This window comes from Chrysochloris asiatica, unplaced genomic scaffold, assembly GCF_000296735.1.
Source record: "Chrysochloris asiatica unplaced genomic scaffold, ChrAsi1.0 scaffold00002, whole genome shotgun sequence".
Lineage (NCBI taxonomy): Eukaryota > Metazoa > Chordata > Mammalia > Afrosoricida > Chrysochloridae > Chrysochloris > Chrysochloris asiatica.
Window position 1 is genome coordinate 23,091,468 of NW_006408520.1, and position 19,340 is coordinate 23,110,807.

Genomic DNA, 19,340 nt, shown 5'->3' on the forward strand with positions numbered 1-19,340 from the left:
TATTGAGTTGACCTTTGAAATTTTCTCTTCAGCTCTTGTACCTCCTCATTTCTTCCATTTGCTTTAGCATCTCTACACTGGAGAGCAAGTTTCAGTATCTCTTCTGACATCCATTTTGATCTTTTCCTTCTTTCTTTTCTTCTTAATGACTTTTGCTTTCTTCCTGTATGATGTTCTTGATGTCATCCCTCAACTCTTCTGGTCTTTGATGTTTAGTGTTTAATGTATCAAATCTTTTTACCAGATGATCTCTAAATTCAGGTGGGATATAATGAAGGTCATATTTTTGCTCTCATGGACTTGTTTTCATTTTCTTCAGCTTCAGTTTGAATCTACATCTGAGAAATTTATAGTCTATTCCACAGTCTGCCCCTAGCCTTGTTTTTACTGATGATATAGAACTTTTCCATCGTCTGTTTCCACTGATGGAGCCAATTTGATTTCTATGTGTACCATCTGGGTGAGGTCCATGTGTATAGTTGTCTGTTATACTGTCTAAAGAAGGTATTTGAAATAAACAAATCATTTGTTTTGCAGAAATCTATCATTCATTCTCCAGCATCATTTCTGTCACCAAGGCCAAAATTTCCAACTACTGGTCCTTCCTCTTTGCTCCCAACCTTTGCATTCCATTCACCAGTAATGAGCAATACATCTTGAGTGCGTGTTTGATCCATTTCAGATTGAAGAAGTTGGTAGAATTCTTCTATTTCATCCTCACTGGCTTTAGTGGTTGGTCTGTAAATTTGAATAATAGTGGTATTAACTGATCTTCCCTTTAGGTGCGTGGATATTACCCTATCATAGACAGCATTGTTCCGAAGCGATGGATACTTACCATCAAATAATCATCTATTTGAAATCAAAAGAGCAGCATTTACCCAAAGACAAAGCTCAGGAGACTGGAAAAGGAGGAATGGAAATATGAAACGTGGTAAGCAAGTGAGATAAGTGATGTTACATTCAGGGGATTGTAATCAGTGAGATGAAATGTAGAACGTATGATTTGTTGAATATAAAATTGATGATCTGTTCTGTAAGCCTTCATCTAATTCACAATATTTTAAAAAAGAGAAAATTATATAACATTCAAATTTCAGTGCCACAAATACAATTTTATTGGACTATACACACACACACATACACACAGCAAAAAAAAAAAAAAAAAGAGAGAGAGAGGAGAAGAGAGAAGTAGAAAAATGATAAAACAATATGAAATTCTACATTGGTAATTTATTATTTTATTTGATGCTAGAATGTTTATTATTGTAGTAGAACATAGTAACTATAGCATCTGCTTGGACATCAGTTTGCTTTGGCTGAAACCTGTGTCCTCTACTTTCTTGTAGTATGACCTTGCACAAATAGCTATTCTTTCTTAGTTTTGTACAAGTATCCTCTACTTTTCGAGAGTTCACTTTTATGAATTACCTATATTAGTACCTGTTTCATGAACCAAAAGAAATTTGAAGAAAATTCAATTTTTATGAAAAAAGTGAAAAGTAAAACAATGTTCAGCGTTTGTTTGGCAACGATTCATTAAAGAGTAATACCTGTCTAGAACGGACTCCTGGTGTGGTGATGTAGGATCAGCACTGGACTGTGATCAACAAATTTGACAATTCAGACCCACCAGCTGCTCTTCAGAAACCCTATACAGGGTCGCTATGAGTCGTATTACTCTGGCTTTTACTACATGTTAATGTTATTTTGAGTCCTGCTGTGGCACTATGGGCTAATGTGTCAGACTGCAAAGTCATTTGGACTGCAATGTCAGTGGTTCAATCTCACCAGCTGCTCCTTGGAAACCCTATACAGGGTCGCTATGGGTCAGAATTGACTCGACTGGCACTTAACAACAACAACAATGTTATTTTAGGTTTAGGTATTATTTAGTATGATTGTTTAGTTGTTGTTAAGTGTTGTCAAGTCAGTTTCAACTCATAGCAACCCTGTATATGGTTTCCAAGGAGCAGCTGGTGAGCTTGAACTTACAACCTTGTGGTTCACAATGACCTTACAGTCCAAAGCATTAACCCACCGTGCCACACCAGGACTCCATTTAGGCAGGCTATTTTTTTTAGTCTAGGAATGCTTAAAATTTTCTCCATATAAATTCATTGTAATTGCATCTTCATGTTATGCCATTTAAGCTTAACAAAGGTTTCATGGGGACAATCTACTTTTGGATTGGAGTTGGGGGTGATCTGTAGTCATGAAATGAGGGTGCTAACAGGACTTCTGCCACTTGTCTGACAGTTTGTTGTTCTGTGGTGTGCTGGATGTTGCCGTGATGCTGGAAGCTGTGTCACTGGTATTTCAAATACAGCAGGGGCACTGATGCTGGACTGATTTCACCTGAGCTTCCAGACTAACACAGATTAGGAAGAAGGACCTGATGTTCCACTGCTGGACAAAAAAAAATTCTATATTGGCCACTGAACTCCTTATGAATAGCAGTGGAACACTGTCTAATGTACTGCTGGAAGATGAGCCCCTCAGGTTGGAAGGCACTCAGAATACAACAGGGCAAAAGCTGCCTCTCAAAGTAGAGTCGACTTTAATAACATGGATGGAGCAAAACATTTTGGACTTTTGTTTGCTGATGTAGCAAGACTCAAAATGAGAAGAAACAGCTGCAAACATCCATTAATAATTGGAATGTAGAACGTATGAAACATGAAACTAGGAAAATTGGAAGAAGCCAAAATGAAATGGAACACAAAAAGATTGTTATGTGGTGGTGGTGTTAAGTGCTGTTGAGTCAGTCCTGACTCATAGCAACCTTTATAGAGTTCCCGAGCTCCTGGTTCTCCTGAAGGTCAGCTAGTGGGTTTGAATTGCTCACTTGTGGCCAGTAGTCCAGTGTATATCCTCCAGTTCCACCAGCGCTCCTTTGGCATCTATGGTATAGTGAATTATTTAATATAGCCTTTGTAACCTTAGTCTTTGTTGTTGTTGTTTGTTAAGTGCCGTCGAGTCGGTTCTGACCCATAGTGACCCTGAACAGGGTTTCTGAGGCTGTAAATCTTTATAGGAGCAGAAAGCCTCATCTTTCTTCTGCAGAACAGCTGGTAGTTTCGAACTGCTGACCTTGAGGTTCGCAGCCCAATTTGTAACCACTACGCTACCAGAGCTCCTTTGTAAACCCTCCCCATGCCCCAATCACTGTTTTCCTGAAGGTTGAAGAAGATACTGATAGGATGATATGATTCAGTTGTGAATGATTGTCAACAGAATTAACTGTGATTGTAAAAACTTGGAACTCTAACATGGTTATAAAATGAGGCATCTCAGAAGCAAGTGGGGGCATCTCTCTATCATTGAGAAAACAGAGCCATGAGATCGCTGAACATTGAACTTCTTCAGCCCAGGGACCGAGAGGTTTGATATGGGAGAAGCAGCAGACCCAAGAGCTAAAGCAAGAGACAGAGACGTGAGCTGCCCAGTCCATGGAATAAATTGAGTGACTTTGGGTAGAAGGTTTGCTTTCAGAGTGAGGTTCCTTGAGGCGCTTGTTTGGGCGAACTAGGTTTGCTGACCCGTGGAGCTAGAGCCAATTGCCCTCAGGCTGAATGGAATTGTGTGTCTTGCAGACATTTATCAGGAGCCCTAAAGGTACTATGTAACATTGCCTAGACAAATAGAGGCCTTCCTATAGGCATGGCCAATGAGAAGCTATCCAGACTGGAAGAACTGTGCCCTGAATATTTTCTTATCCTGCATTGTAACCTATTAGCTTCCCTAATAAATCATGTAACTGTAAGTATGGTGTCTGTGTTCCGTGTGCTCATTTCACTGAATTATCGAGAGTACTATGGGAGAGATGGTTGATGTCATTTGTCTTATCAGTGTCCTAGTTCATTAGTGAGCTGAAATGGACTGGTATTGAATCAGAGAATTATATGGTGTGTTATATCAGGAATGACAAATTGAAGGGAAATGGTGTTGCATTCATCATTAAAAGAACATTTCAAGATCTTTCCTAAAGTAAAACACTGTCAGTGATAGTATAATATCCCACTGCTTACTATTATTCAAATTTATACACCAACCATTCATCCCAAAGATAAGGAAATTAAAGGTTTTACCAACTTTTGCAGTTTGAAATTGATCAAACATGTAGTCAATAATTTCTGGTGACTGGAATGTGAAAGTTGGAACCAAACAGGAAAGATCAGTAGTTAGAAAATATGGTCTTTGTGATAGAAATGACTCTGAAGAGTGCATGAGAGAATCTTGCAATCCCAATGAATTATTTATTGCAAATACCTTTTTCAGCAACATAGATGGCACTTACACATATGAACTTTGTGAGATGGAATACATAGGAATAAAATCAACTACATATGTGAAAAAAGATGATGGAAAAGCTCAGTGTAATCAGTCAGAATAAGGCTGACTGCAAAACAGACCATCAATTACTCATATGCAAGTTCAAATAGAAGCTGAAGAAAATTAAAACAAAGTACAAAGTATAATCTTGAATATAAGCCATCTAAGGTTAGAGACCATCTCAAGAGTAGATTTGATGCACTGAACACTAATAACCAAAGCCCAGACAAATGTGAGTTGTTAGTAAGCACATCATCCATGAAGAAAGAAAGAGGTTATTAAAGAGACAGGAAAATATAAAAGACGGTAATTGATGTCTGAAGAGACTGAAGCCTGTTCTTCAATGCAGAGAAAAAAGAGAAGCTAAAGCAAAAGGAAGAAATGATGAAGTAAAAGACCTGAACAGAAGATTTCAAAGTATTATAATGAAACGTGCATGGAGATGTACTGACAAGTGGAAACAACAATGGACTCAAATGCTACAAGTGTGAGGATGGCACAGGACCAGAAAATACTTCATTCTGTTGTACATAGCGTCACTGTGAGCTGGAGCCAATTCACAGTCACCTAACAAAAATAACTGTGTGGCGCTGTGGGTTAATGCACCAGACTGCAACGCCATTTGAACTGCAAGGTCGGCAGTTCAAGCTCACCAGCTGCTCCTAAGAAGCCCTATACAGGGTCGCTATGGGTCCGAACTGACTCGATGGCACTTAACAACAACAGAAATAACAGTACTTACTTCACACAATTGTTGTGAGAAATAAATTGATATATAGCTTAGAATAGTACATGACACAAAGAAAAATGTTCTGTAAATATGAGCTATTATAATGAGTATTATTAAATCAATCATTATTACTATTTACAGTTAATAAAATATGTATATTCAGTATATAAAACTGTAATGTTAGACTTAGCATTTTAATATTAAAACATCAAACAAAATACATTTGTATAATACACTGAAATATATTAACCATTATCATTAAATAATAAAATTATTTGCCATAATAGTAGTAATAAATTACTAAACAGATTTGCAATTACTATCTCTTCCTCCTATCCTGCTTTTTCTCCACTTACTCTCCACATCTCAGAGCCTATCCTTCATATCTTAGTAAAAATACTATCTTTTTCATGTAGTCTCCTCTAATTCTGCCTAACCTCTGAAATTTCCTATTACCCAAATCTGTTGTTGTGGACCTGATTCTGACTCACAGTGACTGCCCATAGGGCTTGCAAGACTATGGTGGAGCTGTAGTTTAGGCTCTCACTCTAAGAGTGATGGTTAAAGCACTAGGTACTTCCGGGAAAAAGATGAAACTATTTACCTCCATAAAGACTTACAGTTTAGGAAACTCTATGTAGGATTGCTATCAGAAGGAATGAAATTCAGTGGTAATGGCTTTGGTTTTGGTTTAATCTTTATGGAAGCTGACGGCCATGTTTTTTACCTGCAGAGTGGTTGGTGAGTTCAAACCATAGACCTTTTGGTTAACAGTCCAGTGTTATCAAAGCTCCTTTGAAATTTCATATTTTGTTGTTATGTGCTGTTGAGTCGATTCTGACTCATAGTGATCCTATATGGGGTTTCTGAGGAACAGCTGGGTATGAACAGTTGACCTAGTAGTTTGCAGTACTATGCTTATCCTACAGTATCTCATCAGAAGTCTTATATATTTCTCTTATAACATTTATTGATAGTCCCCTGTCCCCATAGGTCCCTGCTGGAAAAAGTCTTTTCTTGAGCTACAAATGATAGATACATAAATATTTGCTGAATGGATGCCTGAATTGTGTGAGCATCAATAGACTTTGTAAGAGCCCTTAAGCTCTTCATTAAGGAGTCCTGGTGGCATAGTGGGTTACCAGTAGGGCGACTAACCGCATGGTCAGTTACCAGTAGGGCGACTAACTCCACCAGCTGAAAGATGAGGCTTTCTGCTCCCATAAAGATTTACTGTCTCAGAAACTATTCTGCAGGGTTGCTGAGTCAGAATTGACTTGAGAGCAGACAGTCACCACCACTGCTCATTCACTTCACTCTTTCAGCTTCCCATTAGTGACAGAATGCCATCCTAATTCAGAATGTTGTTGTTAGGTGCCACTGAGTTGAATTTGACTCGTAGTGGCTGCATGTGATAGAGTAGACCTTCCCCCAAAATGTTAAAAAAAATTTTTTTTTGAAGTCTAGCCTTCACAGGAGTAGATTGTTCAATCTTTCTTCCACTGATGGGGTCAATCTTGCCATCCTTTTTGTTAGCAGCTGAGCATTTAACCATTTTGCCACCAGGGCTCCTGATTCATGATAAAAAAAACCCCAAAACCAAACCCACTGATATCAGGTGGATTCATTGATGTTGTTAAGTCAGTTCCGACTCATAGCAACCCTGTATAGGGTTTCTTAGGGGTGGTTGGTGAATTTTAACTGCCGACCTTGCTACAATTCCATACCAGGACTTGGATCTATTGATATCAGCTCAAAAAATAAAGACACCATGTAATACAATAGTGAATAATTGTTATCAGGACTGATTGTGAGGGCTGGGAATGTAAAGGTAGATGTTTTGTGGCAAAAGGATGGGAGTGATTGACTTTGCAGTCTAGGAGCAGAGGTCCCTGGGACCATCAAGGGAGAAGAGCAGAGAGCGGGACCCTACCCAGAGAAACAGTGATGCCAGAGATGGAGGCAAAGATAGTGATGTGGAGAGATGGAATGACTGGGGAGTCTAGACCCAGAGAGGGAGAGGGGCTGTGTGCTGATGACCCAGGGGGTGGGGAGGGCAGGCTGGCAGGGTATACCCTTTGGTTGGTTGATGATGCATGGAGGAGATTGTAACCATGGCAATGAAACAATATACTATAGGATGAATATAAAGCGAATGCTCTCCCATGTAAACTATCATATAATTCACAATAAAACATTTAAAAATAAATAAATAAAGACACCAAAACTACATTAAGAAACTTTTGGTTGGTGTCTGTTTGGCAATCTGTGCTCAGGAGGAATCTATCTCCTTTTTGATCAAAATACAAGGGCTATAGAGAGTAAGGGGATTTGGAGTGGACTAAAAGCATGATTATGCTAAATGGGGGCAATGCTACTGCACATTCTGTGAGTGGGAATGGATATTTAAAAAAAATATTTGGGGACTCTTTCAAAGTCTGATTTAAAAATATTATACAATCTATATAAGACATCCCTTTCAATTTGGAAATAAATCTGTTTTAGTGTATGTTGGAAAAAGGTTTTGGTCCTTACATTTTGGTGCTTGTTTTTAAGTGCTTTAGAGTTGGTTCCAACTCACAGCAACCCTGTATATGGTTTCCGAGGAGAGGCTGGTGAGTTTGAACCACCAACCTTGTAATTCACAGTCCAGTGCTGATCCTACAGAGCCACACCAGTAGCTCAGCAAATGCTAATTTCCTGGTTGGAAACTGGAGCATCAGGTGCTTTATCTCAAGATGTTTATGAGAACCTGCCACACTTTGCTCTGACAGCAAAAGCACAGGAATGAATATGATAATAGCTTTTCGAGCATACGAATGGTATGCTTTTTGTTAACCATAACACAAACACGTGTTTATTCTCTTGTACAATGCAAGGTGGGTATAGTTGCAATTATCATATTACCTAGCCAGTTAGTCATTCTGTGAGACTACAATTTTGCAGAGTGTACAGGGAACTTTATTTATGAACTTATTCTCAAGCAAAAAAACAAAAGCAAAAAGCTAAGCCAGCACATCGTCTAATTTTCAATGTAAAATAATGCAGAAGTGCGGAAGATGAACATCTGATTTGTCACATCTGATGCACTAATGTTTTATCCAAAAGGAAGAACACATTGTAACTTGCTCAGTCATCTGCATAAACACCACCTGGCCCTTTACAGGCACCTCCTCAACTAACAGGAGTCGACGAGTGGCAGCTCTGTTCAGAGCCTTTTCACTGGTAGATAGAAAAATCTCTTTTCCATTCCCTAAACAGAAAGCATGTACGTATCAAAGTAGCATGTAATATATTCCCTCTCCCTAAGACAAGAAAAGATCTAGGTGATTAAAATGAAACCAATGGAACTTTCTACTTTGTTGTTGTTGTTGTTAAGTGCCATCGAGTCGATTCCGACCCATAGCGACCCTGTATAGATAGGGTTTCCAAGGAGCAGTTGGTGAGCTTGAACTATCGACCTTGCAGTTCAAATGACTTTGCAGTCTGACGCATTAGCCCACAGTGCCACACCATAACTTTAGGGAATGTATAATCACCAAATGTCTAGCTTTTAAGCAGTGAAACAATGATTTTGTTTTGTTTTGTTTTTAAGAGAGGGCAAATCAAACTAGACATTGTGCAATAAGCTATGAAGTCACTTTCTTTTTCTAGGCACACCACTTAGTAAGTCTTATATCAGAATAGCTATACTTTTTAGTATAAAATATTTTGCTAGAGATGGGTGCTCTTCTTCCCCCCTTTGAACTCACATGTTCTGGGCATACGCCTCAATAATCATAACTTTGTGCTACTTTACACACATAGAGGTAACATCACATTTTCTAGTTGTTCTAATATGAAAATAAGGTGCCTGGATCACTAAAGTATATTGTACCAGTCTTGCATGTTTCAAAAGAAAATAAATGGGAGGTGACTGATACCGATGCATTGTTTTAAAGAAACAAACAAAAAAACCAAACAAACCCTTTTCCATTGAGTGGATTCCAACTCATAGTGACACTATGAATGGACCCCACAGAATGGGAATGCATCAGAAATTTATTTGACTATAATATTAATGAAAACAGATCACCAAAACTTTCTTCCATGGTACTGATGGATGGGTTCAAATTGCCAATCTTTAATTTACTATTTGAGTGCAAACTGTGCCACCCAGGGATAATGTTATAAAGAAAAGTTTAGGAAAAACAAATCTTTCCTGCCTTGACCTTTTAGATTTATGTTGGCTAACTAGATGGTGTCAAGTAACTTGTATCCCACATTGTGGAAAATGCTACCAAATTCGTGGTGTATTTTTGCTTACGAGAGACAGTTGAGTTGAGTATTGGTACACCTTGAAATATTGCAGGTTCAGTTCCAGACCAATGCAATAAAGTGAATAATACAATGAAGCTAGTCACATAATTTTTTTCTCAGTGCATATAAAAGTAATGCTTACACAATATTATAGTCTATTAAGTATGCAGAAGACTAAATAAATAATGAAAAAGTTTATGCTTCAGGGTCAGGGAAAGGTTAGTATCTCAACAATGAACAGGACATTACATTTTGAACACCTAGCTGTTATGAATGAATTGTGTCTCTCAAAAATATGTGTAGAAGTCCTAATCCCTGTACAGGAAGTCCTGCCTTCGTGTGCATTACAGCTATCACAAACTGTGCTTTGTCTATTTTTTGTTTCTCAAGCATCTTAACGTTAACAATTTGTATTACATACAGTGTTGCTGCATGTAATTTGCTGATAACATATCTATCTGTAAATTTTATATGTTACATTTTCAATCCCCAAAGACAAATTAAGACCAGATTTGTAAATATACTGATTATGAAAGGCAATAATGATAACTAAAAAGAAAATGATGTATTCAACTAATGACAGAGCTGATTTATGAGAGAGCTTTCAGAATGGAACCCTGTCATGAACTGAGGATTAGTTGTACTTGTAAATATGACCCTGTTTAGAAATACCAGAAACTGAAACAGACAAGGAAGGACTTGCTCCTAGAGGTAGGCCCTGGCTTAGGTTAGGTTCTCTAAGAAGTAAAACCAGTGAAGTTTATATATATATATATATATATAAAGACCAAAGTCCATGTGTCACATGAACCAAGATTGGCAGGTGAGATGGCAGGCAGGGAGGTTGGGCAGATAAAATGACAGGCTGCTGATGACTCCTAGGACTGGCAGGCAGTAGTATGATACAGGATCCAGACCCAGGAGAAAAGCAAGCAAGTTTTGCCCATGTGTTCAATATATTGGAAGCAGATCTTAACCCGAGGAAACGTCTTTTCAATTAATTGGCTGTTTACAGCAGATCTTATCATGGAGTTAATTACAATATTTAGATATCATCAAGAATTAATGCATTTGAGTTATGGTGTTGGAGGAGAATATTGAAAGTACCACGGACTGCCAAAAGAACAAACAGATCTGTGTTGGGAGAAGTACAACCAGAGTGCTCCTTGGAAGCCAGGATGGCTAGACTTCGTCTCTCATACTTCACACATACTATCAGGAAGGACCAGTTCCTGGAGAAGGACATGGTGTTTGGTAAAGTGGAGGATTGGAGAAAAGGAGGAAGACCCCTAATGAGATGGATTGGCACAGTGGTAGCAGCGATTGTGAGGTTGACCCAGGACTAGGCAGTGTTTTGTTCTGTTGTGCACAGGGCTGCTATGAGTTGGTAACTGACTCGATGGCACCTAACAACAACAACAGATCTCATCATGGGGGATTATTATGTCTTAACTACCAAACCACTGAGAATCCTGACCCAGTCAAGTTGACACAAAACCTTAACTATCACAGGCCCTAAATTCTAACTTCTAGAATATGACAAAATAAAAATTTTCCCCAAGAAAATGTATTTTTTTTCTTTAAAGCCACACTTGTGTGGTACCTTTTTTTTTGTTGTTCTGTTATGGTAACACTAAGATACCAATATATACCAAGCATTCTGTTGTAGTTAGTACATGTAATCTTAATTAAATCTGTATTACAAAACTACAAACTAAGATTAGTCTCTTTTATACATAAGGAAACTGATGCACAGAGAAGTCCCACAGCTGTCCCAATGCTAGATAGCTATGGAGGTCTATCTAGTTGTAAAATCTAATTGTTGAATATGTACTGATACCTGAAACTGAATAAGCAATCTCTTGCTAAGTGAATTAGCAAACAGAGTGGTGGGTGATCATAGCAAATATGTTCACATACTTTATCTAAGTTGCTCCAGGGGATTGCTGTCATGTGAATGAAGGCCCAAGGATAGCAACATGTCTGAAGTATGAGAGGTGAAGTCTTGTCATCCTCATTTCTAAGGAGAATCCTGGTTGTACTTCTTCCAACATAGATTTGTTTGTTCTTCTGGTAGTTCATGGTACTTGTAATATTCTTCTCCAACACCATAATCCAAATGCATTGCTTTTTCTACAGTCTTCCTTATTCATTGTCCAACTTTCACATGCATATGGGCAATTGAAAACATCATAGCTTGGGTCAGGTGCACCTTAGTACTCAAACTGACATCTTTGCTTTTTAAAACTTTCAAGAGGTCTTTTGCAGAAGATTTGTCTAATGTAATATGTCCTTCAATTTCTTGATTGCTGCTTTCATGAGTGTTGATTTTGGACTTCATTTTGCTTGTACCCACAGTCAACATGATGAAATTGATTGTGTATACAAGCAAAATGAAGTCTTTATGACTTAAATCTTTTTGCCATTTATATATTTTTTCATCCAGATGCTATATTTTTTATCCAGATGTGAGGCTTTTTAATTTTTTTTTATTTTAACATTGAGTTATGATCCATACTGAAGACTGCAGTTTTTGATCTTCATTAATAAGTACTTCGAGTCAGTTTCACTTCCAGCAAGCAAGGCTGTATCACCTGAACATCACAGATTGTCAATAAGTCTTCCTCCAATTCTGCTGCCATGTTCTTTTTCATATAATCCAGTTTCTAAGATTATTTGCTCAGCACACAGATGGAATAAGTATGGTAAAAGGATACAACCCTGGCACACACCTTTTCTGACTTCAAACCATTCAGTATCCTTTTGTTCTGTTTGAATGACTGCCTCTTGGTCTGCAAACAGGTTTCTCATGAACATAATTAAGTGTTCTGGAATACCCATTCTTTGCAATAATATCCATCTTTTCTTAGGACCCACACAATCAAAAGCTTTTGCATAGCCAATAAAGCTAGTATCCTCTGCTTTCAGCCAACAACCCTAGTTTCGTGCCTTCTTCTGAATCTGGCTTGAATTTCTGGCAACTCTCTGTTAATGTACTGTTGCAACAATTTTTAAATTATTTTTAGCAAATTGTTACTTGCATGTGATAGTAATGATATTGTATGATGACTTCCATATTCCACTGGGTCACATGTTGGTATGAGCAAAAATATACATCTTTCACAATCAGTTGGTAAGTAACTATCTTCCAAATTCCTTGGCATAGATGGGCTGCATCAGTTTGTTGAAAGATTTCAATTTCTATTCCATCACTTCCTGGATCCTTGTTTTTCACCAATGTTTTCAGTGCAGCTTGGACTTCTTCCTTCATTCAGCACCATCAGTTCTTGATCATATGACACCTCTTGAAAAGGGTGAACATCGACCATTTATTTTTGGTACAGTGACTGTATTCCTTCTATCTTCTTTTGATGCTTATTGTATCATTCAATATTTTGCCCTGATGTTGTTGTTGTTAAGTGCCATCGAGGCAATAGTGACCCATAGCTACCCATGGAATCCTTCACTATTTCAAGGCAATGATTGGATGTTTGCTTCAGTTCTTTCAGCTTGAAGTGTGTTTTTCCCTTTTGGTTTCTAACTCCAAGCCTTGACACATTCCGTTGTAATACTTGACTTTGTCTTCTTGAGGTGTCCTTTGAAATTTTCTGTTTAGTTTTTCTTTGTTTTGTTTTGTTTTTTTTTTCCATTTGCTTTAGCTTCTCTGCACTCAAGAGCAAGTTTCGGAGTCTCTTCTGACATCCATTTTATTCTTTTATTTTCTTCCTGTCTTTTAAATGACCTTTTGCTTTCTTTCTGTATGCTATTTGTGATGTCATTCCACAACTCTTTTGGTCTTTGGTCATCAGTGCCTAATGCATTAAAATCAGTCCTTGACATGGTCTCTAAAATCAGGTGAGATGTATTCAAGGTCATATTTTAGCTCTCGTGAACTTGTTTTAATTTTCTTCAGCTTCAGCATGAACTTGCATAGGAGCAATTGATGGTTTATCCCACCACCAGTCCCTTGCCTTGCTTTGACTGATTGTATTGAGCTTTTCTATTATCTTTTCTTAAAGATGTGGTCAATTGGATTACTGTGTATTCCATCTAGTGAGGTCCAGATGTATAGTCACTTTTTATGTTGTTGAAAAAGGTATTTGCAATGAGTAAATCATTGATCTTGCAAAATTGTATCTTGTGATCTCCAGCATCATTTCTGTCACCAAGTTCATATTTTCCAACCACTGATCCTTCCTTCTTGTTTTCAACTTTCCCATTCAAATAATCTGCAATTACCAGTGCAACTTGATCTCATGTTTGTTCAACTTCAGACTGAAGAAGTTGGTTGTTAAGTGCCGTTGAGTCTGTTCTGATTCATAGCAATCCTGTATAGGGTTTCTGAGGAGCAACTGGTGAGTTTTAACCACCAAACTTGCAATTCAAATGGCCTTGTGGTCCAGTGCTTATCAATTTTATCATAACTGACTTTAGTGGTTGAATCCTAGTGGTATTAACTTTTCTCTCTTGTTGTTATTGTTAGGTGCTGTCTAGTTGGTTCCCACCCATAGTGATCCTACCTACAATAGAACAAAATACAGCCTGGTCCTGTACCATTCTCACAATTGCTACTATGCTTGAGCCCATTACTGCTTGTTGTTGTTGTTCTGCAGTGCCACTGAGTCAGTTCCAACCCATAGTGACCCTGTATAGGGTTTCTGAGGGGCAGCTGGTGAACTTGAACTACTACTAATGCAGCTCACATGGCTTTGCATTCTGGTGCATTAACCAACAGTGCTGTGTTTTCATCATGTACAGCTGGGCTCTGCCTCTCAATGGCACCCTTTCCTCTTGCTTTATTTTTAATCTCTGGAAACCATCTTCCCCTCTTACTTCATCTCACTGTGTTTGACTCTCAACTGCAAATTCATCTTGTTGGATGTCTCCCTCTTTTTCATTGATCCTCCACTTTACCAAGCATGATAACCTTCACCAGGGACTGGTCAATCCTGTAATATATCTGAAGTCTGAGAGACAAAGTCTGGTCGTCTTGACTTCTAAGAAGCATTCTGGTTGTACTTTTTCCTACACAGATTTGTTTGCTCTTCTGGCAGTCCATGGTACCTTCAATATTCTTCTTTAATAGCATGTTGTTGTTGTTAAGTGCCGTCGAGTCAGTTCCGACCCATAGCAACCCTGTAGAGGGTTTCTAAGGAGTGACTGGTGAGCTTGAACCACCAACCTTTCAGTTCAAACTGACTTTGCAGTCTAGCGCATTAACCCACAGTGCCACACCAGTTCTCTAATACCACAAATCAGTTTTTTTCTATGGTCTTTCTTATTCACTGTCCAACTTTCACATGCATACGAGGCTATTGAAAATATTCTCTTGTAGGTGTATGGATATTATCCTATCACAGACAGAATTGTACTTCAAGATAGATATTGAAATGTTCTTTTTGACAATGTGATGCTGTTCCTCTTCAATTTGACACTCTCAGTATTATTCTTTATGTATTCCATTTCATTTTATTTTTGATAACTTCCAATTTTCCTGGATTCATACTTTGTACATTCCACCTTCCAATTATTAATAATGTTTGCAGCTGCTTATTCCCAATTTGAGTAGTTTCCCACCATCAAATGAAGACCCTGAAGGCCTAGGCTTTAGTGAGCTGAATTAGATTGGTATTGACCTTTTGAAACCACACAGTCATATGGTTTACTATGCCAGAAACGACAAACTGAAGAGGAGTGGGTTGCATTCATCATGAAAAGTAGCATTTCAAGATCTATCAATCACTTATACACAAGTTCAGGCTAAAGCTGAAGAAAATTAAAACATGTCTGTTGCTGTTGTTATGTGCTGTCGAGTTACTTCTGACTCACAGCAAACCTATATCAGGTTTCTGAGGAGCAACTGGTGGGTTTGAACTACCAACCTCGTGGCTAACAGTCCAATCCTTTTTATATAGTGTCATACTAGGACTCCAAAACAAGTTTTGTTGTTGTTGTTAAGTGCCATCAAGTCAGTTCCAACCCATAGTAAACCTGTATAAGGTGTCCAAGGAGTAACTGGTGAGCTTGAACCACTGAGCTTGGAATACAAATTGAAATGTTTCAATGAACTGATGCAATATTTGAGGCACTCACTGGTCTATGCCAAGAAACTCAGAAGACAACTACCTGGCCAACTGATTGGAAGAAATCCATATCATTCCAAAGAAATGTGACCAAACAGTATGCAGAAATCATTGAACAACATCATTAATATCATATGCAATTAAAATTTTGCTGAAGATAATTCAAAAACAGTTGCAGCAGTACATTTATAGGGAGCTGCCAGAAATTCAAGCCAAATTCAGAAGACGATGTGTAATGAGGCATATCATTGCTAATTGCAGACGTGTCTTGGCTGAAAGCAGAGAGTACTAGAAAGATTTACTTGTGCTTGATTGACTATGTGTATCATACAAACTATGGACAACATTATGAAGACTGGGTATTACAGAACACTGGATTGTATTTATGAGGAACATGTGCACAGACCGAGTGGCAATTGTTAGAACAGAAGAAGAGGATATTGAATGGTTTAAAACCAGGAAAGGTATGGCCAGAGTTGTATCCTTTTACCATACTTACTCAATCATTATGCTGTGCATATAAGCCGAGAAACTGGATTATATGAAGAATGTTTGGAAGAAGACTCATTAACAACCTCTGATATGCAGATGACAGAGTCTGGCTTGCTAGAAGCAAAGAGGACTTAAAACACTTAAAAGACTACAGCCTTCAGTGTGGATTGCACTTTAATGTAAAGAAAATGAAAATCCTCACAGCTGAATCAATAAGTAACATCATGATAAACAGAAGCAGCCATCAAGAAATCAAAGGACATAGTACATTGGGGAAATGCCAAAAAAAAACCTCTTTAAAAAATGTTAAAAAGCGAAGATGTCACTTTGAGGACTAAGGTGCACCTGACCCAAACCATGGTATTTTCAATTGCCTCATATGCATGTAAAAATTGGAAACTAATAAGAAAAATGTAGAAGAACCAATGCATTTGAATTATGGTGTTGGAGAAGAATATTAAAAGTATCATGGATTGCTAGAAGAACAAACAAATCTCTCTTGGAAGAAGTACAGCCAGAATGCTCCTTAGAAGCAAGGATAGTGAGACTTTGTCTCTTATTTTGGACATGGTATTAGAAGTGACCAGTTCCTGGAGAAAGATATTATGCTTGGAAAAGTAGAACCTCAGTAAAAAAAGAGGGCAACCCCCAACATGATGGATGGACACAGTGGCAGCATCAGTGGACTAAAACATAACAACAGTTTTGAGGCTGTCACTGGAACCAGCCAGTGTTTTGTTCTGTTGTGCACAGGGTCACTATTAGTTGGAACCAACTTGATGGCAACTAGCAGCAACTCTGGTGTGGGTTAATGAGCTGGACTGCATTGTCATTTGACTCAGAAGATCGGCGGTTGAACCTCACCAGTTGCTCCTTGGAAACTCTAAAAAGGGTCACTATGGGTTGGTACTGACTCAACGGCACTCAACATCAACAACAACAACAACAGATGTTCTTGGGAATGAACAATGCAAGGTTAATTGTATAAAAACAAAGAAAGTAGAACTAGTATATACATCAAATTATCTAGAACCTTTTCTTTTAGATTCAGATAGAGCAGTGGCAGTGGCTTCTGAGTGAAATTAAGGTAATATTTGATGATGCTATATGTTTAGCTATGAATAATATGAGAGCAAATCTGTATCATTGCAAAGAGCAATCAAGTTTCAAGACAAACTCCCTTCCAAGACTGAAACTCAAAGGGAACACATGAGCAAGCATGTAAGCTTGCTGGTGACCATGTTGGTCTACTGGTGAGTGCAAATGGAGGAAAGGCAACAATGAAGATATGGGCTGAGTTCAACCACGTTCCATAGACTCCCATTGACCTTGAGATGAGAAAGAAAAGAGGAAAGCTTGGTTGGTCTGAAGTATAGTGGGACCTGGGAACTCTTGAGCCCATAGCCATGGAGGACGAAAGCTGAGAGTGAAGCACCTAGCTGATATGAAGTGAGGGAAGACACACAAGAATTCCCAAACTTTTAGATAGTACCCATTTGACCTAGCTTTGATGGCTTGATGATCAGAACTATGGTAGAGGAAGATAAAAAATATTTTTCTTACAAAGAAACAAGTGTAAATTACTATAGTTTGATGAACTTGACCTATACTTATGGATGTAGTAGCTTAAAATACCAACTGAGAGGGAAGGAATCTTCACATCTAGGATCAATCCTATCCCCTCTGTATATGAGGTTGATAGGGATGGGCAACTTAGATATTGGTGGTGGCTATAAAGGCATGAAGTGACTGTCTTACAAGTTTTCAAGAGGGAGTTTAGTTTCAGAGTCTACGGGGGAAGGTAGAATCCCCACTGAATACTATTAATCTTGTCTAGATGGGTCTGGTGAAAGGAGATGGGGATAAGATTCTCATGTTTCAATAGTGAGTCATTGTTATCATGACTACTTATAAAGTTTTCTAACAAAAAGGGGGGATAAGTTAATCTTACAATACAGGAACAGAGGACCCTAGGACCATCAAGGGAGAAGAGCACAAGTGGAATGTGGGACCCTATCCAGAGAAGCAGCAACACCAGAGAAGGAGGCAGAGATGAGGACTTGGAGAGATGGAGCAGCTGAGTACTCTAGACTCTTGGAAAGAGAAAGGCTGTGTTCTGGTAGCCAGGAGGCAGACTTGCAGAATGTGTACTTTGGTTATTTAAATTATTATATATTCCTGAGTGTTTTTGTGTACATCCAAAAATGATTGTAATCATTGTAATGAAATGAAATACAATAGGATGAGTGTAAAGCCAATGTTCTCTCATGTAAACTACCACTCAATTCACAATAAAAACTTTTTTTTTTTTAAAGTTTTCACCTGGGGCGTAGACTTAGGTTGTTGTAAAATAATATTGACAGAGTCTAAGCACTCGACCATATAATTGGTTTGGACTGGACTGCAAGATCAGCAGCCACTCTTCAGAAGCCCTATATTGGGTTGTTATGAGTAGAAATTGACTTGATGGCACTTAACAGCAACCACAAGGTAATTATTGTGGAGTGTGGTGGCTGTGTAGGATAAGCTCTGGACTGTGAACCACAAAGTTGGTGGATTGAGGCACTAGCTGCTTTTGTGGACGAAAGATGAGGCTTTCTGCACCCAAGAAGATTTACAGCTTGGGAAACCATTTATAGACTTGCTATGAATGGATGGCCCTTAACAACAATAACAAAAGGTAATTATTGCTCATTTTAAGTTTTATCTTGATTAACTTTTTTCTTTTTAATGATACATTATTTTTATGTTATTTTATTTAAGCAAGGAAACCAAAACATACTTTGGTCAATGGCATTGTGAAAGAGATGTATTACAGTGAAAAGGGATTAGTACCAAAGGTATACCTAACAATGCTTGCATCTTCTAAGGTGGCACTTTAGGGAAATCTTGTCTTGAGGAATGATGGGAAGCTGTCCAGAAAAAGAGAACAAATTGATGCTTTTTTTTGTAGAGGTCAGAAGAAAATACCAGGTCTGTGTGAGCGAATACTAATTACCTTTTTTGATGAAATACAGTTCTTTCTAGGGACTACAGTTATCTGGATCTTATAGTCATTACTTCCGTGAAGCTCCATAATCATAAAGTCCTTTTTCATCTTCAGGGAAAACAAGTATTTGGCAGAGTATAGGTCAGTGGAACCACTGTTTTATTTTTCCTTCTCATCTCTAAATGAAACATGTATGACTTTGTGCCTAAGGTTTTAATGGGCACAGACTGAAAAACAACAAAAATTTAAGCTATGCATTTGAAATGGCTACAGTCATAGATGTACAGACCCTATTATATTCTAGTGAAGAGTGTCCTTTTTGTTCAGAAAGAAACTTAGAACTGATTTTGATTTGGTTCCAAAATCTGGCATTGAAGTCTGGCACTCAAGTGAAAATATTTCACTGGAAAGT

At 38.1% G+C, this 19,340-nt stretch overlaps 1 pseudogene; it reads right to left on the reverse strand.

The window, feature by feature from the left end:
- LOC102818537 overlaps window positions 1-19,036 on the reverse strand; it is a 23,254-nt pseudogene extending 4,218 nt beyond the window's left edge.
- Between the last annotated feature and the right edge of the window lie 304 nt (window positions 19,037-19,340).